The sequence below is a fragment of the Pristiophorus japonicus genome, chromosome 2, assembly GCF_044704955.1.
Source record: "Pristiophorus japonicus isolate sPriJap1 chromosome 2, sPriJap1.hap1, whole genome shotgun sequence".
NCBI classification, from domain to species: domain Eukaryota; kingdom Metazoa; phylum Chordata; class Chondrichthyes; family Pristiophoridae; genus Pristiophorus; species Pristiophorus japonicus.
This window is the reverse complement of record NC_091978.1, coordinates 230,245,602-230,269,339: the sequence shown is the minus strand read 5'-3', so window position 1 is coordinate 230,269,339 and position 23,738 is coordinate 230,245,602. Positions and strand designations below refer to the sequence as shown.

At 45.1% G+C, this 23,738-nt stretch overlaps 1 protein-coding gene across 2 annotated transcripts in view; it reads left to right on the top strand.

Moving 5' to 3' along the window:
- arhgap24 (Rho GTPase activating protein 24) overlaps positions 1-23,738 on the top strand; it is a 649,536-nt gene that overhangs the window by 441,247 nt on the left and 184,551 nt on the right. The window contains exon 1 of one of the 2 annotated variants that reach the window (XM_070863891.1): positions 19,600-19,621. The exons of the other annotated variant lie outside the window; for it this stretch is intronic. The gene's annotated coding sequence lies outside the window, so the exon portion shown is untranslated. Of the gene's footprint in view, positions 1-19,599; positions 19,622-23,738 lie in introns of those variants that run through there. 2 annotated transcript variants of the gene reach the window in all.

Genomic DNA, 23,738 nt, shown 5'->3' with positions numbered 1-23,738 from the left:
CTTTGGTGGCTGTACAGTCCAATACGAGAGTAACAGACTCTGTCACGGGTGGGACAGATAGTCGTTGAGGGAAGGGGTGGGTGGGACTGGTTTGCCGCACGTTCTTTCCGCTGCCTAAGCTTGATTTCTGCCTGCTCTCGGCGTTGAGACTCGAGGGCTGAGACTCCATGATTCTATAGAAGTGGTTTCACCCAGACCAGCCTGTCAGTGCCAGCTACAATATCAAATCATCAAAAAGTCACAGATATATAAAAATCTACATTTACCTGACTTGTATTATATAAATTAAAATGTACAAACCATCACACAGAAGGAGGCTATTCATCCCATTTGTCTGTGCCAGCTCTTAGCCTGTAATAGACCTCAGGGTGTAGCTAAGAGCAATTAACTTTCAATTGTGTTTAACTAGTTTAGCCCTTGTGGCCTCACAGGGACTGGCCAGATAACAGAGAGCTCCCCTGAGCAACAGAATGTGCATGCATGCATATGAACATATGAAAATGGCATGCAGGAAAAGACTGGCTGGTCCAACAAGCCAGCCCCACCACTTCTGATGCGTGGAGTATCCTCACTAGACACTTCCTATCCCCCAGCAGCCATGTAAACTCCTGGGACAGGTAAACAAATCAGAAGACCGATCTAGTGCCAAAAAGGAATACATGGTCTAATGTTCCTGTCATTATAAAACAATGTCTCCTCTGACTTGCTGTGATAAACACCACAGGAGATCTGTTAGAATAAGGTTTGCTGCACTCCAAACGTGACACGTTTTCCAAAGCAAATTCTTCCTGGCACCTTCAGGAACAGAATCTTCAGCAAACCTTCTGAACAATGTAACACTGTAAGGATCAGGATACTTTTAAATTATTCAATTACATTTAAATATGGATGCCTTTAAATTTTAAATGGATTCAAACGCACTCTATTGAATTCTCATCATATGCCTGCAAATGATGCTCACAGCTGAACACGTATGTGGCAAATAATTGTGAAATTAAAATAGGGGTACCCCCATGGCTGTGAGTAGAAGCATTGTGTGGTGCGGTGCTGAGTTGTGGAGCCCAGGATGGCCAAAGGTTCAATCCTGAGGCTGTGCTGAATAGGTTGATCTTAGCTGGGACAGTATAAGGCACATTTATTCATTACAAGTGTCAGAATGTGACTACCCAATACCTCTGCTGTTGAGCCTGTAAAAGTTTGCAGGCTCAGATACATTACCCTTAATCATCATCAAAGGTAGTCCCTCGGAATCGAGGAAGACTTGTTTCCACTCTAAAAATGAGTTCTTAGGTGACTAAACATTCCAATACGAGAACCACAGACTCTGTCACAGGTGGGACAGATAGTCAGTGAGGGAAGGGATGGGTGGGACTGGTTTGCCGCATGCTCTTTCCGCTGCCTGCGCTTGATTTCTGCATGCTCTCAGTGATGAGACTCAAGTTGCTCAGCACCCTCCCGGATGCATTTCCTCCACTTAGGACGGTCTTTGTCGGTGGGGATGTTGCACTTTATCAAGGAGGCTTTGAGAGTGTCCTTGAAACGTTTCCTCTGCCCACCTTTGGTTCGTTTGCTGTGAAGGAGTTCCGAGTAGTGCGCTTGCTTTGGGAGTCTTGTGTCAGACATGCGAACAATGTGGTCTGCCCAGTGGAGCTCATCGAGTGTGGTCAGTGCTTCAATGCTGGGGATGTTGGCCTGGTCGAGGACACTAACGTTGGTGCGTCTGTCCTCCCAGGGGATTTGCAGGACCTTGTGGAGACATCATTGATGGTATTTCTCCAGCGATTTGAGGTGTCTACTGTACATGGTCCATGTCTCTGAGCCATACAGAAGGGTAGGTATTTCTACAGCCTTGTAGACCATTAGCTTGATGGCAGATTTGAGGGGCTGGTCTTTGAATACTCTTTTCCTCAGGCGGCTGAAGGCTGTACTGGCGCACTGGAAACGGTGTTGAATCTCGTCATCAACAACCTTTAATATAAATGGCATTGAGGAGCCACTAGATACACATCGAGGGTGTTTTCCCACTGAAGAGGCTGCACCTTGCATTGGAAGTGTTACATGGCCCACTGGTTTAATTAGAAAGTAATTGTATCTGTTTCAAAATGTGATGGTTGTTGGTTTATGCGTTTGAGTTGGTTTCGTCTCCAGATTCTTCAGTTACCACTTATTGTTTTCAAAATCCCCAGTTCCACACTTTGCAGCTGTTTTCTGATGTAATTTAGAGCCAACGCACTACATTATATGAATTGATAGATATCACTATTACCTAGATCTCTTCAATGTTAATGGATCATATATACTAGTGTCTGTTTGCTAAATATTAAGTGCATGCTCTCTATCTGTACAAGAGCATTCCACTAATCTAAGCCCAAACACAATAGGCACAGGTTAATCAGAGCCAAGGCTTAGGAAACCCCCATGTGTGCTGATAGAGTTTAACCAACCAAAATCTCTGCACTGGAAAGCTTCCCAACACTTGTCTAACTAAAACCATGCTAATCATTGGAGCATTGGTTTGTAGGGTTATCTGGAACTGAATGAGAATGTTTTAATTTGAGGAGGATGATGATAGTGATATTGAAAGGAAGGGGACAGTAGCTGAGGAAAGGAAATAATTTACAATGTCAGATAGCATGGAGGCCAGCAAAGGAAGTTGTGTAGTCAGTAGTTTAGTGGGGATGGGGACAAGAGAAAAGGAGGTAGATCTCATGGGCCAGATGAGCTTGAAGAAGACATAAAGGGAGATAAGAAAAATTAGAGAAAGATGTGGGATCGAGGCTAGGTTGATGGGAGCCATGGGGGTGTAAGATTGGCTTGATGGGCAAAGAAAAGAAGGGAAGCAGCAGAGACATATGAATGAATGGTCTCTCACTTATTGGCAAAGGAGTCCGTGAGCATCTCACACTTGTTGGAGGTGAGGATGGAGGGGGCAGGGGAGAGGGGTTTAAGGCGACCATTGATAGTGGAGAAAGAAGCTGGGGTTATCTTTGCTCTCCAGGATGATCCTGGAGCAGAGCAAGATTCGATGTGGTCCCTGCTAGACATGGCGATGGATGATTAAACCTGTTGTGCGCCAGATACATTCAAGTCTGTGCCTTTTGGAAATGAGGGAGTGAAAATGGGGGCTACACCAAGGGGAGCTACCAGGATAGAGGAGAGCAAGGGGTTTGCAGGGGACAAGAGCATCAAAGGTGGAGGTGAGGGAGTGGATGAGCAGATAGGCAGATGTGGTGAAATAGAAGAGCAAAAGCGAGGCAATTAGGAGTTTCACAGCGCAATTTAACTGAGGGAATCTCATTCATGCTGTACACCTGGATCGCCTGTCAGTTTCTGGTGCCCAGCATTGCATTACGCTGGACTGGGAGTTAAAAAAATCCAAAGCCAATTTTAGATATGCGATTATGGACCCATTAATGTTGTGGCAAGGTGCCGCAGACAAAATACAAACCAGTTGCACCCCAGTAACGGCACAGATGCCCATCCAAAATACTTCAACTGGCATGAGCCTGAGACTTTGGAAGGGGCACAGATATAGTCACCGAAAAATCCAGCCCTCTCTCCCTCTTAAGGCATCCCTTGGAATTTCAGGATCAAACTCTCTCTGTGCTGAGATAGATGAAAATCTGTTCACGAAACGTTTGCTGCTTAACAGACTGTTAATTAGTTCGGTGAATGGATTTTATATTTAATTTCTTTTGTTAAGGATTCGAATGTGAGTATAAATGTCACTCATGAGATTGATTATTAGCATTGTAGAACTGTGGTTATTTTTACAATGTAGCGAAAAGAGACAATTGATTGTATGAGGAATCTCATTCATACCCACGGTAATGCTGTACGCCAGGGTCGCCTGTCAATTTCTGGTGTCCAGCATTGAGAGCCGTGGGAACTGGGTGTTGAAAAATCCAAAACCAGTTTTGGATATGCGATTGATCACAAACCCAATAATGTTGTGGCAAGGTGCTGCAGCCAAAATTATATATAAATATGTATAATTGTACGAAAACAATTTTTTACATTTTATATATTAAAGAAGATTTGAGATTCCTGCTTAAGATTATGTTAAGTGCAATTACTTATTAATTTTTTATTCTTTAGCCGACAGGGTTAGTAATGTTTACACCACTGTGCTGAGATTTGTATGCAGCGTGTGCTGTCAAAGCTATGGTATTGCTCTTCAAAGCGAGCTGCGATTGATTTGTTTTCTTTATCAGGTCTGTCAGAAAACTGGCAATTGATTAATTTCAAATTGTTTTGAAGTGACAAGAGGGCTTATTTGAAAAAAGGAAACTGTGCAGCTTTCACTGGAGATGTGCATGACAGGGTTCACATTGGTGACAGCGACAGCGGACCTTCACACACACAAAACATGTTTCGAGAGACTAATCCGATTGAAGCAAATTCTCAGCATCTGAATATTAAATATTTCTTGTACCTCTTGGTCTCAGAGGCTTTGTGGGTCACTAAGTTGGCTGTGTGTCTGTTGTCAGTTATCAGATTTACAATCCTGCAATTCTTCCCATTTCACATTGTCTCAGCTGCTGTTTTGCATAGCTGACTCCCTCTTCACAGCTGCTCTCTCCCCCTCACCACTCACTCACTCACTCACTACGGTCTTGGTCAGTCGAGAGCTGGTGTGCAGCTCACCTTGTGGTGACCTTTGTGGCCCTGGCTGACATTGGGTACCTGTTTTACTCAGAGCAGTGGACAGGTGATTTCCCATGCCTATCTTATGGAGTCATGGGAGGAACGACAGTGAGCAAACAGCCTTCACTAGATGCAGATCTGTGATCAACAGATTCAAAGCAGTAGCAGCTGCTGAGTATCATGGTTGATACTCTCCCACTCGAATGGATTACATTTGTGTTCAAGGTGAGCGGAAGCCTTTACTTTTCTCTTTGAAAGACGCATTCTCTGTGACAACTTCATGTGACTATTTTCAGTACAGTGCTGCAGCTAACTGTAAAAACACAACAGTGCTAGTTCAACTCAGAATGATCTTAAATCAAATTTGTTAAGTAGTTAATCATTGGTGTAATTGATAATGATTACTAATATGGTTCAATACATAATTTTACAGGGCATTAACTATTTGGTTGCTAGGTTTCAGCAATTTCTGTTCGCATTAATGGAGTGGGTGACCTTTCTAGTCATGGGATACATGAGGTGGCAATGAAATCATTTGCTGAGAACGAAATTAACCCTCATCAAATCTATCTTCCATATAACGCTGTTGGACTGACTTCAGCTTGTGTCCGATGTTTTCAGTAGGATGGCCTTAAATGGAACAGGATACTATATCCTTCAGTTTTTTTTTTTGCCAAGTGATTGCAACTTTTGGGTAGTGTTCAAATGAGAAGGAAAGGGCACAGTAAGTGTTTTATAGGATGACGGGGAAAATACAGCTAACAGAAGTTAGAAGAACAAAAAGGGCTTGAAACAGCTTCTAAAACATTTGTTGTATTAGGGTGGGGGAAGAGTGTGTTGACATTGCCTGGTCACTGAAATGATGTTTTTAAACAAGTGTTTTTCTAATTAATGCACAATATGATATAGAGAGAGACCTGTTGTTTTAGTTTTGGTAATACATTCCTTTAAATCAGTTCATGCAACTTTCACAGAAAGAAATACATTGCCTATACTAACTTTATTATAAGTGTTGCAATGTGATTTCCTTCGGTAGATTATATATTCAATTTATAGATTCTAATATCTCACTATGTCTTATACCCAAGGGTAGTCAGAGAATGATCTGGGCATTGCATCATGGTAAACCTGGACAGTATACAGTGCATCAGTAATAAGGTTAAAGAGGAATTAATTACAATTAAATCTAAGTGCTTCTAACACTGAGATTGCTGACGCGACAACTTGACATTAAATAGAGTTGATGCCTTTCTGAACCTATTGTTTGGGTCATAATGTCAGTCTGAAATGTAGTTATGCTAATGGAGTATCAGAGAGCAGATCAAATGAAGTCTGGCAAAATGACCAAAGACAGTAAATTGTCAAACTGTCCTGACCACTTTACCTTGTTTATCTGATCAAGTTGATGTCAATGCCATGTGGGAGACATAGTTTTTATTTGATTCTTCAATGAACTGCATCTCTCAGTGAGGCATTTCATTGGTAGAGTGCGCACATATGTTACTGTATCATGCTAAAGTACGGGCGTAATTTCCAAATTCGGTGAGGGGCATAAAACTGGGGGTAGCGGATCCACCGACACCAACAGAAAGAAAAATTGGGCGGGGTGTATAAATGGCCTGTTATATGCCCTCGGCAAGTTGAAAATTCTTCCCTATGGGATATATTTTTCCCTGGTGTGGACTACGGGCAGCAAACCGGTGAAGCACATCAATCAGCTGGTAGGAACTGGCCTATTTTGTTGAATGAATCTCATTACAATTAGGTTGCCGGGCTGTGGGCAGAAAATGAGTGCCCTGGGACAGCCCACAGGCTCCGCCCAATACCATCTTAAAATGACAAATGACAATGTATGTACATCACAAGACAACAACAACAGCTTGCATTTATATAACGCCTTCATAGTAAAACATCCCTAGGCACTTCACAGGAGTATTCTGAGACAAAAAATTTGACACCAAGGAGAAATATGGGCAGGTGACCAAAGAGGTAGGTTTTAAGTTGCATCTTAAAGGAGGAAAGAGAGGGAGAGAGGCAGAGCTTAGAGCCTAGGCAACAGAAGGCACAGCCACCAATGGTTGAGCAATTGTAATCAGGAATGCTCAAGAGGGCAGAATTAGAGGAGTGTAGATATCTTGGGGTGGGGGGGGGGGGCGTTGTGGAGCTGAAAGAGATTAGAGATGGGGAGGAGCGAGACCATGGAGGGATTTGAAAACAAGGATGAGAATTTTGAAATCGGGAGCCAATGTAGGTCAGCGAGCACAGGTGTGATGGGTGAACGGGACTTGGTGCGAGTTGGGACACAGGCAGCCGAGTTTTGGATCACCTCTAGTTTACGAAGGGTAGAATGTGGGAGGCCAGCCAGGAGATTTATAGAATCATAGAATTAATCTTTAATGCCTGAAGACTCCAGGACATTCCTGAAGGGTTGGCAAACCTACAGATATATCTTACTGACATTAGATAACAGATATAGGGGGGTGATTCTCCGGCCTCCTGCCCAGCAGAAAAGGGATGGTAGGATCTCATAAATGGTGGAGAATGACTTACTGCCTCGTTCCTGCTGTCGCTGTGGCCACTGTAATCTTGGACCTTGATTTTCATATTTAAAAGAGCTGGTGCTTGACTTCGGCGCATACTCTGGCCTCCTGGTGGATGGCTTGAGGAAAGATTGCAGTGGCCACAGCGATGGTGGGAACGAGGCAGTAAGTCATTCTCCACCATTTATGAGATCCTACCACCCCTTTTCTGCTGGGCAGGAGGCCGGAGAATCACCCCCCTATATCTGTTATCTAATGTCAGTAAGATATATCTGTAGGTTTGCCAACCCTTCAGGAATGTCCTGGAGTCTTCAGGCATTAAAGATTAATTCAAAGGGCCCAAGTTTCCACATGATTTGCGCCTGATTTTTAGGAGCAACTGGTGGAGAACGGATTATCTTAGAAATCGCAATTCTCCACATTTTTTTTTCTGCAGTTCTAGTCAGGTAGAACAGTTCTACTTTGGAACAGAATTTTTTCTTCAAAAGGGGGTGTGTCCGGCCACTGACGCCTGATTTCAAAGTTTCCACAGTGAAAACGTACTCCAAACTAAGTTAGAATGGAGCAAGTGAAGATTTTTGTAGAACTGAAAAAACCTGTTCTACACATTAAAAAATCAGGCGCAGGTTACAAATTAGGCTTCCAGAACGAGGTGGGGGGGGGGGGGGGGAAGGGAAGTCATTAAATTCTACAATAAATCCTTATTTATACTTCTACAAATATTATACAAATAAATCCAACCTGAATAAACATTTATAAGCAAAGAAAAGATTAAATAAACCATCTTCCTACCTGTGTGAAAGTGCTTCAGGCACGGAGAATACTGCAGTCAGCCTGAGGCGCCCGTTCTTCCCGCGGGGGGGGGGGGGGGAGGAGGAGGCGCCCGTTCTTCCCGCGGGGTGGGGGGGGGAGGAGGCGCCCGTTCTTCCCGCGGGGGAGGGGGGAAGGAGACAGTGAGAAGGCTGCAAGAAGCCTCAGTGCTGATGTGCTAATGGCAATGTGCTTTTATTAAAAAAATGTTCAAAAATTAAACAGCTACAAAGAAGTACAAAAATGGCCGAGTGCCAATGTTTTTTTCACACTGAGCATGCGCGAACGCTCCAACGCGCACGCGCAGCGTTGCCGGCAGGAAAAAAACTAATTTAAATAGTACTCGCCCCCTCCCACTTACAAAATCGGCGCGAGTGTAGGCTCCGCCCCCCTGGGCGCCGCGCCAGGCAGACAAGGAGCTGCAGAACGCTCCAGAATCGCGAGTTTTTTTTTAGGCGCGAAAAACGGGCACCCAGCTCGGAGGGGCGCCCGTTTTTTATCGTGTGGAAACTTGGGCCCTATGATTCTATAAATCTCCTGGACATAGATGCAAGCAACCCAGGAGAAAAATCATTGAGGCATTAAAAAATTGTGTTTTTAATATTTTCTTTCAACATTTTCATTTATTAATTATAAAAGTGTTGGAGATGGCAACAAAGGCTGTTTGACTGGGTGGAGCAATTGGAGCAGGGAGGTCATCTGATGAAACCTCCAAAATTATATCTAACCACAGTTGGTAACCATAAATATCAGATGATGACATTCTCTTCTGAGGAGAACAGCTAGTATTGACAGATTATGTTGCTATACGCATTGTGTAGGAAGAGGGAATTACTGTGGTAATATATGTGTAATATCAACATTATGATGTCTGGTTTTGAGGTATATCCCCATGGTGACATATCTAATCTGTTCATAATGGGGTATATTTTCCTCTGTGTATAAAGTTAAAGAAAAGTGCAGCGAGGCATAACTTGCTGCTTCTCTTTTGGCCATGTCATGACCCTGGCCCGAATCCCAGGCACGGGGTTATACCATATTAGGTGCTGGCAAAGTAGTGACCCTTCAATCACAGAGCTCCTCCAAGAGGTTCTTAAAAGACCTGTGCTGCTGTGGAGGGTCGTACCTGGTAGCCTATTCTCTTCTGCCTTGTCACCTTATTCACCTCACCTCCACATTTCTCCTGTTGACAACAGTGACCACATTTCAAAAGTAATTAATTGGCTGTGAACCGCCTTAGAACATCGTGAGGTCATGAATGGTGGTCTATCAATGCAAAATCTTTTTATTCTTTTTCTTCCTCATAAAGGATAGCATAGACATCTCCCATCATCATCATCATAGGCAGTCCCTCGGAATCGAGGTTCCACTCTTAAAATGAGTGCTTAGGTGGCTGAACAGTCCAATACGAGAGCCACAGACCCTGTCACAGGTGGGACAGATAGTTATTGAGGGAAAGGGTGGGGGGGACAGGTTTGCCGCACACTCTTTCCGCTGCCTGCACTTGAATTCTGCATGCTCTCGGCGATGAGACTCGAGGTGCTCAGCGCCCTCCCAGATTCACTACCTCCAATTAGGGCGATTTTTGGTCAGGGACTCTCAGGTGTCAGTGGGGATGTTGCACTTTTTCAGGGAGGCTTTGAGCGTGTCCCTGTAACATTTCCTCTGCCCACCTTTGGCTCGTTTGCCGTGACAAAGTTCCAAGTAGAGCGCTTGCTTTGTGAGTCTCGTTTCTGGCATGCAAACTATGTGGCCTGCCCAGCGGAGCTGATAAGAACATAAGAAATAGGAACAGGAGTAGGCCATACAGCCCCTCGAGCCTGCTCCTGTTCCTATTTCTTATGTTCTTATCAGCTTATCCCCTTTTCCCCTTATCGTTGAAGAAACTGTCTCTTTCTGTCTTAAATGTATTCAATGTCCCAGCTTCCACAGCTCTCTGAAGCAGCAAATTCCACAATTTTACAACCCTCAGAGAAGAAATTTCTCCTTATCTCTGTTTTAAATGGGCGGCCCCTTATTCTAAGATCGTGCCCTCTAGTTCTAGTCTCCCCCAGCAGTGGAAACATACTCACTGCATCCATCTTGTCAAGACCCCTCATAATTTTATACGTTCCTGTAAGATCACCTCTCATTCTTCTGAATTCCAATGAGTAGAGGCCCAACCTAGTCAACCTTTCCTCATAAGTCAACCCCCTCATTCCCGGAATCAACCTAGTGAACCTTCTCTGAACTGCCTCCAAAGCAAGTATATCCTTTCATAAATATGGAAACCAAAACTGCACACAGTATTCCAGGTGTGGCCTCACCAATATTTTATATAGCTGTAGTAAGACTTCCGTGCTTTTATACTCCATCCCCTTTGCAATAAAGGCCAAGATACCATTGGCCTTCCTCATCACTTGCTGTACCTGCATACTATCCTTTTGTGTTTCCTGCACAAGTACCCCCAGGTCCCGCAATGCTGCGGCACTTTGCAATCTTTCTCCATTTAAATAATAACTTGTTCTTTGATTTTTTTTCTGACAAAGTGCATGACCTCACACTCTCCAGCATTATACTCCATCTGCCAAATTTTTGCCCACTCACTTAGCCTGTCTATGTCCTTTTGCAGATTTTTTGTGTCCTCCTCACACATTGCTTTTCCTCCCATCTTTGTATCATCAGCAAACTTGACTACTTTACACTCAGTCCCTTCTTCCAAGTCATTAATATAGATTGTAAATAGTTGGGGTCCCAGCACTGATCCCTGCGGCACCGCACTAGTTATTGGTTGTCAACCAGAGAATGAACCATTTATCCTGACTCTCTGTTTTCCGTTAGTTAGCCAATCCTCTATCCATGCTAATACATTACCCCCAACCCTGTGAACTTTTATCTTGTGCAGTAACCTTTTTATGTGGCACCTTGTCAAAATGTATTCTGGAAGTCCAAATACACGACATCCACTGGTTCCCCTTTATCCCTCCTGTTTGTTACATCGTCAAAGAACTCCAGCAAATTTGTCAAACATGACTTCCCTTTCATAAATCCATGCTGACTCTGCCTGACTGAAGTTTGCTTTTCCAAATGTCCTGCTACTGCTTCTTTAATAATGGACGCCAAAATTTTCCCAACCACAGATGTTAGGCTAACTGGTCTATAGTTTCCTGCTTTTTGTTTGCCTCCTTTTTGAAATAGGGACATTATATTTGCAGTTTTCCAATCTGCTGGGACCTCCCCAGAATCCAGGGAATTTTGGTAAATTACAACCAATGCATCCACAATCCCTGCCGCTACTTCTCTTAAGACCCTAGGATGCAAGCCATCAGATCCAGGGGATTTATATCTGCCTTTAGTCCCATTATCTTACTGAGTACCACCAATTGTGATTGTGTTAAGTTCCTCCCCCTCTATAGCCCCTTGACTATCCACTGTCAGAATATTGTTAGTGTCTTCTAGCGTAAAGACTGATTCAAAATATTTGTTCAGAGTTTCTGCCATCTCGATGTTCCCCATTACTAATTCCCTGGTTTTGTCCTCTAAGGGACTAACATTTACTTTAGCCACACTTTTCCTTTTTATATACCTATAGAAACTCTTGCTATCTGTTTTTATATTTTATGCTAGTTTACTTTCATAGTCTATCTTCCCTTTCTTAATCAATTTTTTAGTTGTTTTTTGCTGGCTTTTAAAAGCTTCTCAGTCTTCTGTCCTCTCACTAGTTTTGGCCACTTTGTATGCCCTTGTTTTTAATTGGATACTGTTATGTCTCAAATAAAGTAATGTAACTGAGTACTGTAGATGTGAATAAGTGTGACCTTATTTCCTTTATTTCAACTCCAGAGTGTTGGTACAGTATGGGAGGCCTGCTTATATAGTGCTCCCAAGGGATGCTGGGATCACTTGGGATTCCAACAGGTGTGCCCTCTGGTGGCGGTATAATACTGGTTACACAGGGTTGCATACATGACATCACTTCCTCCCAAAGTTAATAGTACACTTATTTACAGGGTGAGATGATCTGGGGCCTTTCGCTCCCGAGTTGATCGTCTCTGTACAAATGCAGGTGTAGGTGAGTTGGTTGGTTCTTCGCTGAGCTGCTTCGCAGCTGGCCTTTCTGGGCTGCTAGGGGTGGTGAGTTCAGCTTCATGGTCAGCCGTGATGTCGGTTGCCACTTGTGTGTGTGATGGAGGGTCGAAGTTGGTGGTGTCGTCTTCGAGTTGCTCGTGGCTGTCTGTGAATCGCAGTTTGGTTTGGTCCAAATGCTTTCTGCAAGTTTTGATCTGAAACACCCTACTCCCTTCTTTGGCTATGACAGTCCCAGCAAGCCATTTGGGACCATGTCCATAGTTGAGTACAAATACAGGGTCATTGACTTCAATATCGCGTGACAAATTTGCGCGATCGTGGTACATGTTTTGTTGATGCCGCCTGTCCTCGACGTGATCATGGAGATCAGGGTGGACAAGAGAGAGCCTTGTTTTGAGCGCCCTTTTCATGAGCAACTCAACTGGGGGAATCCCGGTGAGCGAGTGGGGTCTGGTGCGGTAGCTGAGCAGGACTCGGGACAGGTGGGTCTGCAGGGAGCCTTCCAACACGCGTTTCAAGCTTTGCTTGATGGTTTGGACTGCCCGTTTTGCCTGGCCATTGGATGCGGATTGAACGGGGAAGATGTGACATGCTTGATCCCATTGCGGATCATGAATTCTTTGAATTCAGTACTGGTGAAGCACGGCCCGTTGTCGCTGACAAAGACATCGGGCAGGCCGTGCGTGGCAAATATGGCTCGTAGGCTTTCGATGCTGGCAGTGGACGTGCTTACAGACATTATTACACACTCAATCCATTTTGAATAAGCATCCACAACAACCAAAAACATTTTGCCTAGAAACGGGCCAGCAAAGTCAACGTGGATCCTAGACCATAGTTTGGAGGGCCATGACCACAAACTTAGTGGTGCCTCCCTGGGTGCATTGCTCAGTTGAGAGCAAGTGTTGCATTGGCGCACGCAAGACTCCAAATCTGAGTTGATGCTGGGCCACAACACATCTGGCTATAGCTTTCATCATTACTATGCCTGGGTGGGTACTGTGTCGGTCGCACATGAACGTTTCCCTGCCTTTCTTAGGGTGGGAAACCATGCAATTACCCCACAAAAGGCAGTCCGCCTGTATGGACATTTCATCTTTGCGCAGCTGGAACGGCTTGATATCTTCATGCATCTCCGCTGGGATGCTGGACTAGCTCCCATGGAGGACACAGTTTTTTACAAGGGACAGCAATGGATCCTGGCTGGTCCAGGTCCTGATCTGGTGGGCCGTAATGGGTGACTTTTCATTTTGAAATGCATCCATTACCAAGAGCAAGTCTGCAGGCTGTGCCATTTCCACCTCGGTGGTGAGCAACGGTAGCCGACTGAGTGCATCAGCGCAGTTCTCTGTAGTGGATTACATAGTTATATGCAGACAGCGTGAGCGTCCACCTTTGGATGTGAGCAGAGGCATTGATATTAATCCCTTTGCTCTCTGAGAATAGCGATATGAGCAGATTATGGTCAGTTTGTAACTCGAACTTAAGACCAAACAGATAATGGTGCATTTTTTTTACCCTGTAAACGCATGCCAGAGCTTCTTTTTTAATCATGTTGTAGGCCCTTTCGGCCTTGGACAAACTCCTGGACGCATAGGCAACCGGTTGCAATGTTGCCGATTCGTTTGCTTGTTGTAACTCACACCTAACCCGTACAAAGACGCACCGCAAGCTAGCACTAAACGTTTACATGGGTCATACAGAACAAGCAGTTTGTTGGAACATAACAGATTTCTGGCTTTCTCAAAAGCAGCCTCTTGTGATTTCCCCCATATCCAGTCATCTCCTTTGCGTAGCAACACATGTAGAGGTTCTAGCAAGGTGCTTAACTGGGGTAGAAAATTACCAAAATAATTGAGGAGTCCCAGGAACGACTGCAGCTCTGTTATGTTCTGTGGTCTCGGCACGTTCTTGATGGCCTCCGTCTTGGCATCGCTGGGTCTGTAAGGGGTAGTCCTGCGGGTCAGGTTCACCTCTGACCTACTTGAGCGGTTCGAATTGCTCCCACACCCTTGGGTTCTAGACTCTGGCTTTATTTGGGGGGTATGATAAAGTGCAAAGGACAACTGGTTTGATGCAAAAGAACTTTAACTTTATTACAGACAAGAAAATACAATGTCAAACTTATAATCACTCTAATTACACCTCCCACCTCCCAATACCTAATCCTAGCTAGGTTAGACTCCAGGGCAGGCAGGAACTATGCTTACCAATCCTTTCTGGTCAGTTAGCGGTAGTTCGCGATTTCGGGGTTCGTTGAATTCTGTAAGTTCTGCTTGCCATACCCCGAACGTCGGAAAGATTTCTTACTGCGCAATCTTCAGTTGGGTTGAGCCCGCTGATGCGGTAAGGCGTGTTTTGGATCTATGGGGTAAGTATCCGGTTTCCTTCGTTAGAAATAGGTTCAAAGTCTCGTTAGGTAATGTTTTCACCTCTTGGTAGTCAGGACTTAGATCGTAGAGTGGAAACTAAAGCCCTCCCACCTGCACCATCTCTCCAGCCGCGTATTCATCTGCTCTATCCTCCTATTTCTGTACTCAGTAGCTCGTGGCACTGGGAGTAATCCAGAGATTGCTATCTTTTTGAGGTCTTGATTTTTAATCTCTCTCCTAGCTCCCTAAACTCTGCCTGCAGAACCTCATCCTCTTCCTACCTATGTCATTGGTACCGATGTGGACCAGAACCTCTCCCCCCAGAATGTCCTGCAGCCGCTCAGTGACATCCTTGACCCTGGCACCAGGGAGGCAACATACCATCCTGGAGTCACGTCTGCGGCCGCAGAAACACCTGTCTGCTCCCCTGACTATTGAATCCCCTACTACTATAGCCCTTCCATTCTTCTTCCTCCCCCTTCTGTACAGCTGAGCCACCCGTGGTGCCGTGGACTTGGCTCTGGCTGCACTCCCAGAGCCACCATCGCCCCCACCGGTACTCAGAACAGAGTACCGGTTGGAGAGCAAGATGGACTCAGTGGACTCCTGCACGACCTGCTTAGTGCTCCTCTTCTGTCTGGTGGTCACCTACGCCCTCTCTGCCTGCACACTCTTAAGCTGTGGGGTGATTGCCTCCAGAAATGTGCTATCCACATTGCTTTCAGTCTCATGGATGCACCGCAGTGACCCCAGCTTTCGCTCAAGCTCCAAAACATGGAGTTCGAGTTGGTGCAGCCAGAGACACTTCCCACACACGTGGTCGCCCCGGCTGCGCAAAGCACCCGGGATTTCCCACATGCCACAGGATGTGCAATCCGCGGGACTGAGCTTCCCTGCCATTCCTCTAGTTGCACTCGCAACTATCGAGTAGAACTAAATTCTAACCCTTAGCACAACACACCCAGCCGCTACTCAACAAACAGCCGATTTAATTATTTAGCTCTCCTTAGATAATAAAGATCACATACATTTGCTGGCAGATGCTACTTACAACAATGCCAAAGATTTCCTGCCGAAAGGAAAAAGAAAAATACTCACCAATCCACCAGCCAATCACTTACCAGCTTGGCTGTGACGGCACACTTCGATTTGGATTTTTTTTAAACTTTCTGTCCCTGCACCAGCTGGCTCCCCCGACTCTTGGGCCCCTTTTATGGGCCTCTTGATCCTCCCGTTCCTGTGGCTCCTCTGACTCTCCGACCCCTTTTATGGGCCTCTCGATCCTCCCGCTCCTGCTCCTGTGGCTCCTCTGACTCTCGGGGCCCCTTTTATGTGCCTCTCAATCCTCCCGCTCCTGTTCCTGATTAAGTGGCTATCAAGGGAAATCAGGGATAGTATTAAAGCCAAGGAAGTGGCATACAAATTGGCCAGAAATAGCAGTGAACCCGGGGACTGGGAGAAATTTAAAACTCAGCAGAGGAGGACAAAGGGTTTGATTAGGGCAGGGAAAATGGAGTACGAGAAGAAGCTTGCAGGGAACATTAAGACGGATTGCAAAAGTTTCTATAGATATGTAAAGAGAAAAAGGTTAGTAAAGACAAATGTAGGTCCCCTGCAGTCAGAATCAGGGGAAGTCATAACGGGGAACAAAGAAATGGCGGACCAATTGAACAAGTACTTTTGTTCGGTATTCACTAAGGAGGACATAAACAACCTTCCGGATATAAAAGGGGTCAGAGGGTCTAGTAAGGAGGAGGAACTGAGGGAAATCCTTATTAGTCGGGAAATTGTGTTGGGGAAATTGATGGGATTGAAGGCCGATAAATCCCCAGGGCCTGATGGACTGCATCCCAGAGTACTTAAGGAGGTGGCCTTGGAAATAGCGGATGCATTGACAGTCATTTTCCAACATTCCATTGACTCTGGATCAGTTCCTATGGAGTGGAGGGTAGCCAATGTAACCCCACTTTTTAAAAAAGGAGGGAGAGAGAAAACTGGGAATTATAGACCGGTCAGCCTGACATCGGTAGTGGGTAAAATGATGGAATCAATTATTAAGGATGTCATAGCAGCGCATTTGGAAAGAGGTGACATGATAGGTCCAAGTCAACATGGATTTGTGAAAGGGAAATCATGCTTGACAAATCTTCTGGAATTTTTTGAGGATGTTTCCAGTAGAGTGGACAAGGGAGAACCAGTTGATGTGGTATATTTGGACTTTCAGAAGGCTTTCGACAAGGTCCCACACAAGAGATTAATGTGCAAAGTTAAAGCACATGGGATTGGGGGTAGTGTGCTGACATGGATTGAGAACTGGTTGTCAGACAGGAAGCAAAGAGTAGGAGTAAATGGGGACTTTTCAGAATGGCAGGCAGTGACTAGTGGGGTACCGCAAGGTTCTCTGCTGGGGCCCCAGCTGTTTACACTGTACATTAATGATTTAGACGAGGGGATTAAATGTAGTATCTCCAAATTTGCGGATGACACTAAGTTGGGTGGCAGTGTGAGCTGCGAGGAGGATGCTATGAGGCTGCAGAGCGACTTGGATAGGTTAGGTGAGTGGGTAAATGCATGGCAGATGAAGTATAATGTGGATAAATGTGAGGTTATTCACTTTGGTGGTAAAAACAGAGCGACAGACTATTATCTGAATGGTGACAAATTAGGAAAAGGGGAGGTGCAACGAGATCTGGGTGTCATGGTACATCAGTCATTGAAGGTTGGCATGCAGGTACAGCAGGCGGTTAAGAAAGCAAATGGCATGTTGGCCTTCATAGCGAGGGGATTTGAGTACAGGGGCAGGGAGGTGTTGCTACAGTTGTACAGGGCCTAGGTGAGGCCACACCTGGAGTATTGTGTACAGTTTTGGTCTCCTAACCTGAGGAAGGACATTCTTGCTATTGAGGGAGTGCAGCGAAGGTTCACCAGACTGATTCCCGGGATGGCGGGACTGACCTATCAAGAAAGACTGGATCAACTGGGCTTGTATTCACTGGAGTTCAGAAGAATGAGAGGGGACCTCATAGAAATGTTTAAAATTCTGATGGGTTTAGACAGGTTAGATGCAGGAAGAATGTTCCCAATGTTGGGGAAGTCCAGAACCAGGGGTCACAATCTAAGGATAAGGGGTAAGCCATTTAGGACCGAGATGAGGAGAAACTTCTTCACCCAGAGAGTGGTGAACCTGTGGAATTCTCTACCACAGAAAGTTGTTGAGGCCAATTCACTAAATATATTCAAAAAGGAGTTAGATGAAGTCCTTACTACTAGGGGGATCAAGGGGTATGGCGAGAAAGCTGGAATGGGGTACTGAAGTTGCATGTTCAGCCATGAACTCATTGAATGGTGGTGCAGGCTAGAAGGCCCGAATGGCCTACTCCTGCACCTATTTTCTATGTTTTCTATGTAAGTGTGATCAGTGCTTCAATTCTGGGGATGTTGGCTTGGTTGAGGATGCCAATGTTGGTGCGTCTGTCCTCCTAGGGGATTGTAGGATCTTGCGGAGGCATCGTTGGTGGTATTTCTCCAGTGACTTGAGGTGTCTACTGTATATGGGCCATTTATATGGGCCATACAGGAGGAGTGGAAGCAAGTCTGTGACCATGGGGAATGCATACCTTCTCCAGAGTCATTCTCAGTATGCAGGAGGGTGAGGGGAGAGTTAAAAGAATGTATGAGTGACTTTAGCACTCTGGGGGGGATGGTCAGGTAATAATCTTGGTGAGCAAAGCTGAAAAAAACACTGTGACAACATATCTGTGAAGCCAGAAATTACCAAGCAAAGTTTGGAGACTCGTTAAAGCTCTCAAGCTCCTCACTTCTGTCTATATCAGCGTCAGGTGGAGAGCAGCTGTGCTTGTTTTAGATTGGTTTTAACTTTCCCAGATCGCAATAGTAAAACAAGAACAAGACATTCCTGGGCACGGTGCCAGCAGGTGAGTGGTGCCCCTATGCAAATGAGCCCCTCGGGTCTTGGCCAGGCGGATCGTCAAAGCTGCCAGAAAGATTGAGGAAACTCACGGCTAGCACAATAACAGCATAAGCAGGTTTCCCCAATCTGTTTCAGCATAATAACGGCGTAATATCTGCGTGATGGTGAAGATCGCGAGGAAATGCAGGGCCATAATCAAAAGTTTACAGGCAACAGCACGCACTACTTTGGACCAATCAGATCCACCCATTTGGAATAGTCTTGTTGAGCATGTTTCTGTATTCATTGCTGGCTTGCTGGCAAGACATGTAGCAGTGAAATTTGCATGACCTTATCATGACCTCAGTAGTTAATATAGAGCTCGATCAAATAGCAGTGGCAATCCTGTACAATCACAAAATACTGACCAAGTATACTGAAACTGTAGTGTAGCATTGTTAGTATGTTTGAAGTAATTTGGTTAAAAAAAACGAGGTAAATATTTCCTCAGCCAATGCAACATTTCATCTAATGCCACAGTTGCTTTCATTTTGAAGAACTACACATAAACACACATACAAACTCTCACACTGAGGCAGTGGCCCCTGTGTGCAAATTAGAGTAACTACAGAGGGCCAAAGGGATTTTATTGCAGACCAGGGACCAACAAGTGTTAAGTACAGTGCAGCCCACTTGAAATAAATTCCGGATAAAGAAATCATCAAAGCATAAAATATGACACAAATCTTTCTCTTAGAATTCTCATGATTTCCACATTGTTTCAACAAGTTCAATACCTGTATAACATTTGAAATGAATGAAATTAAAGACAACGACCTCGAAAGTGGAACCTTTAGTGCCGGCCGTTAAGACCAGTTTTGAAGAAAAAATGTCAGCTGCCTCGGTTCCAGCTCCCCCCGCTTTCCTGCGCGGAATGCGGGCCGGTCGGCAGCGCTGCCGTTGCCTGCGCTCGTCTCAAATACTTTAATGATCAAGAGCATGATGTCTACTGCCGTGCATCGCCGAATCGACGCACGCTCAGCGATTTTGGACGGCGCCGCTCCTCTCACCGTCCTCTCCAGAGCACGCAACTGTTGACCGGGCGTAGAGCCAGGAGAAGAATGGTAGAGATCTATAGATCACCGCCAAACTCTTCAATAACTGCAGAGTATGTCCAGTCCCGTGAGATGGCTCATGGTGATTGCTGCGGAAACCCATCAGCAGATTGAATGCCTGTTCTGTACACGTTAGATGCCAGCACTCAACCGGAGCAGGTCAGTGAGTTCTGGCACAATGTGCACTAACCAGCATTTGGTTACACATAGTCTGAGGAACTTGTACTGCATCTAAAGGCCCGATCCATTACTGTCGCTTGCACTTGTGTCAGTAAACTGGAAATGAAATGATATTTGGGCTTTGTAAATGTTTGCTGTTATTGTTCCATACGTCCTTATTGAATCTGCATCCTGTTTCTGTTTCTGTTTTTCCAATCAGTAGGAAACCTTTGGCATTGCTGTAAGTAGGAACTGCAAGTAAATATATGTGATCTTTATTATCAAAGGAGAGCTAGATAATTAAATCGGCTGTTTGCTGAGTAGCGGCTGGGTGTGTTGTGCTAAGGTTTAGAGTTTAATTCTACTCGATAGTTGCGACTGTAACTAGAGGGATGGCAGGGCAGCTCAGTCCCGTGGATTGCAGATCCTGTGGCATGTGGGAAGTCCTGGACGCTTCGTGCAGCGGGGCAACGATTTGTGCAGGAGGTGTCTCCAGCTGCACCAACTCGACCTCCGTGTTTTCGAGCTTGAGCGACAGATGGGGTCACTGCGGTGCATCCGCGAGGCTGAGAGTAACTTGGATATCACGTTTCTCGAGGCAGTCACCCCGCAGCTTAAGAGTGTGCAGGCAGAGAGGGAGTGAGTGACCACCAGACAGAAGAGGAGTACTAGGCAGGTAGTGCAGCAGTTCCTTGAGTCCACGTCGCTCTCCAGCCCGTACTCTGTTCTGAGTACTGGTGGGGGCGATGGTGGCTCTGGGGAATGCAGCCAGAGCCAAGTCCACAGCACCACGAGTGGCTCAGCTGTACAGGGGGTGAGGAAGAAGAATGGAAGGGCTATAGTGGTAGGGGATTCAATAGTCAGGGGAGCTGACAGGCGTTTCTGCGGTGCCAGGAATAAGGGTGTCACTGAGCGGCTGCAGGGCATTCTGGGGGGAGAGGGTGAACAGCCAGAGGTCGTGGTCCACATCTGTACCAATGACCTAGGTAGGAAGAGGATGAGGTCCTGCAGGCAGAGTTTAGGGAGCTAGGAGAGAGACCTCAAAGGTAATAATCTCTGGATTACTCCCAGTGCCACTAGCTAGTGAGTACAGAATTAGGAGGATAGAGCAGATGAATACGTGGCTGGAGAGTTGGTGCAGGTGGGAGGGCTTTAGTTTCCTGAGGCTTGGGGCCGCTTTTGGGGGAGGTGGGACCTGTACAAGCCGGACAGGTTGCACCTCAACAGAGCCGGGACGAATATCCTAGCAGGGAGGTTTGCTAGTGCTGTTGGGGAGGGTTTAAAACTAGCTTGGCAAGAGGATGGGAACCTGAAAATAGATTCAGTTGGGAGGGGAGTAAAGCTGGAATTAGAAAGCAAAAATAAAGAAAGTGAGTTTGAAGGAGAGAAGAAACAAGCAGGAAAAAAGGGTAAAACAAACAAACTTAACGACACTTTGTTTAAATGCACGTAGCATTTGTAATAAAATAGATGAGTTGATGGCACAAATTGAGACAAATGGGTATGGTTCATTACAGAGATGTGGTGCAAGGTGACCAGGATTGGGAATTAAATATTCTGGGGTTTTTGACAATCTGGAAGGACAGACAAAGGAAAAGGAGCTGGGGTAGCTCTATTGATAAAGGATGGAATCACTGCAATAGTAAGAAACGATATTGGCTCAAATGATAAGGGTGTTGAAACAGTTTGGGTGGAGATAAGGAACAATAAGGGGAAAAAGTCACTGCTGGGCGTAGTCTATAGACCCCCCTAACAGTAGCAACTCTGTTGGTTGGAGCATAAACCAGTGGGGGCTTGTAAAAAGAGGTGATTTTAACCTCCATATTGATTGGACAAATCAAATGGTCAGGGTAGCCTTGAGGAGGAGTTCATAGAGTGCGTAAGGGACGGGTTCCTTGAGCAGTATGTAACGGAACCAAATGGGGGCAGGCTATCTTAGATCTGGTCCTGTGTAATGAGACAGGATTAATAAACAATCTCCTAGTAAAGGATCCCCTCGAAATGAGCGATCATAGCATGATTGAATTTCAAATTCAGATGGAGGGTGAGAAAGTTGGATCTCTAACCAGTGTACTCAGCTTAAATAAAGGAGACTATGAAGGTATGAGGGCAGAGTTGGGTAAAGTGGACTGGGAAAATAGATTAAAGTGTAGGACAGTTGATGAACAGTGGTGTACATTAAGGAGATATTTCACAACTCTCAAGAAATATATATTCCAGTGAGGAGGAAAGGGTGTAAGAGAAAAGATAGCCATCCGTGGCTAACTAAAGAAATAAAGGACAGTATCCAATTAAAAACAAGGGCATACAAAGTGGTAAAAACTAATGGGAGGACAGAAGACTGGGAAGCTTTTAAAAGCCGGCAAAGAATGACTAAAAAAATGATTCAGAAAGGGAAGATAGACTATGAAAGTAAACTAGCATAAAATATAAAAACAGATAGCAAAAGTTTCTATAGATTTCTATAAAGGAAAATAGTGGCTTAAGTAAATGTTGGTCACTTAGAGGACGAGACCGGGGAATTAGTAATGGGGAACATGGAGATGGCAGAAACTCTGAACAAATATTTTGTATCAGTATTTACGGTAGAGGACACTGACAATATTCCGACAGTGGGTAGTCACAGGGCTATAGGGGGGGGAGGAACTTAACACAATCACAATGGAGGTGGTATTCAGTAAGATAATGGGATTAAAGGCAGATAAATCCTCTGGACCTGATGGCTTGCATCCTAGGGTCTTAAGAGAAGTAGCGGCAGGAATTGTGGATGCATTGGTTGTAATTTACCAAAATTCCCTGGATTCTGGGGAGGTCCCAGCAGATTGGAAAACTGCAATTGTAACTCCCTTCTTTAAAAAAGGAGGCAGACAGAAAGCAGGAAACTATAGACCAATTAGCCTAACATCTGTGGTTGGGAAAATGCTGGAGTCCATTATTAAAGATGCAGTAGCAGGACATTCGGAAAAGCAAAATTCGGTCAGGCAGAGTCAGCATGTATTTATGAAGGGAAAGTCATGTTTGACAAATTTTCTGGAATTCTTTGAGGATGTAACGAATAGGGTGGATAAAGAGGAACCAGTGGATGTGGTGTATTTGGACTTCCAGAAGGTATTTAACAAGGTGCCACATAAAAGCTTACTGCACAAGATAAAAGTTCACGGGGTTGGGGTTAGCATGGATAGAGGATTGGCTAACTAACAGAAAACAGAGAGTCAGAGTAAATGGTTCATTCTCTGGTTGGCAACCAATAGCTAGTGGAGTGCCACAGTGATCAGTGCTGGGACCCCAACTATTTACAATCTATATTAACAACTTTGAAGAAAGGACTGAGTGTACCGTAGCCAAGTTTGCTGATGATACAAAGATGGGAGGAAAAGCAATGTGTGAGGAGGACACACAAAATCTGCAGGCTAAGTGAGTAGGCAAAAATTTGGCAGATGGAGTATAATGTTGGAAAGTGTGAGGTCATGCACTTTGGCAGAAAAAATCAAAGAGAAAGTTATTATTTAAATGGAGAAAGATTGCAACGTGCTGCAGTACAGCGGGACCTGGGGGTACTTGTGCATGAAACACAAAAGGATAGCATGCAGGTACAGCAAGTGATCAGGAAGGCCAATGGTATCTTTGCCTTTATTACAAAGGGGATGGAGTATAAAAGAGGGAAGTCGTAATACAGCTACATAAGGTATTGGTAAGGCCACACCTGGAATAGTGTGTGCAGTTTTGGTTTCCATATTTACGAAAGGATATACTTGCTTTGGAGGCAGTTCAGAGAAGTTTCACTAGGTTGATTCCGGGTTGACTTATGAGGAAAGGTTGAGTAGGTTGGGCCTCTACTCATTGGAATTCAGAAGAATGAGAGGTGATCTTATCGAAATGTATAAGATTAAGAGGGGGCTTGTCAAGGTGGATGCAGAGAGGATGTTTCCACTGATGGGGGAGTCTAGAACTAGAGGGCATGATCTTAGATTACTGACTCCACGCAGTCTGGTGTTGTAGTAACTGCTGTGACCTTGGTCCTTTATTGTGTAACTCCAGAGTGCCTCTCAGGTGTGGTGGGCAGCCTTTTATATTCTGACTTGCAGGTACTTTCAGGTCTCCCACCACAGCGCCCTCT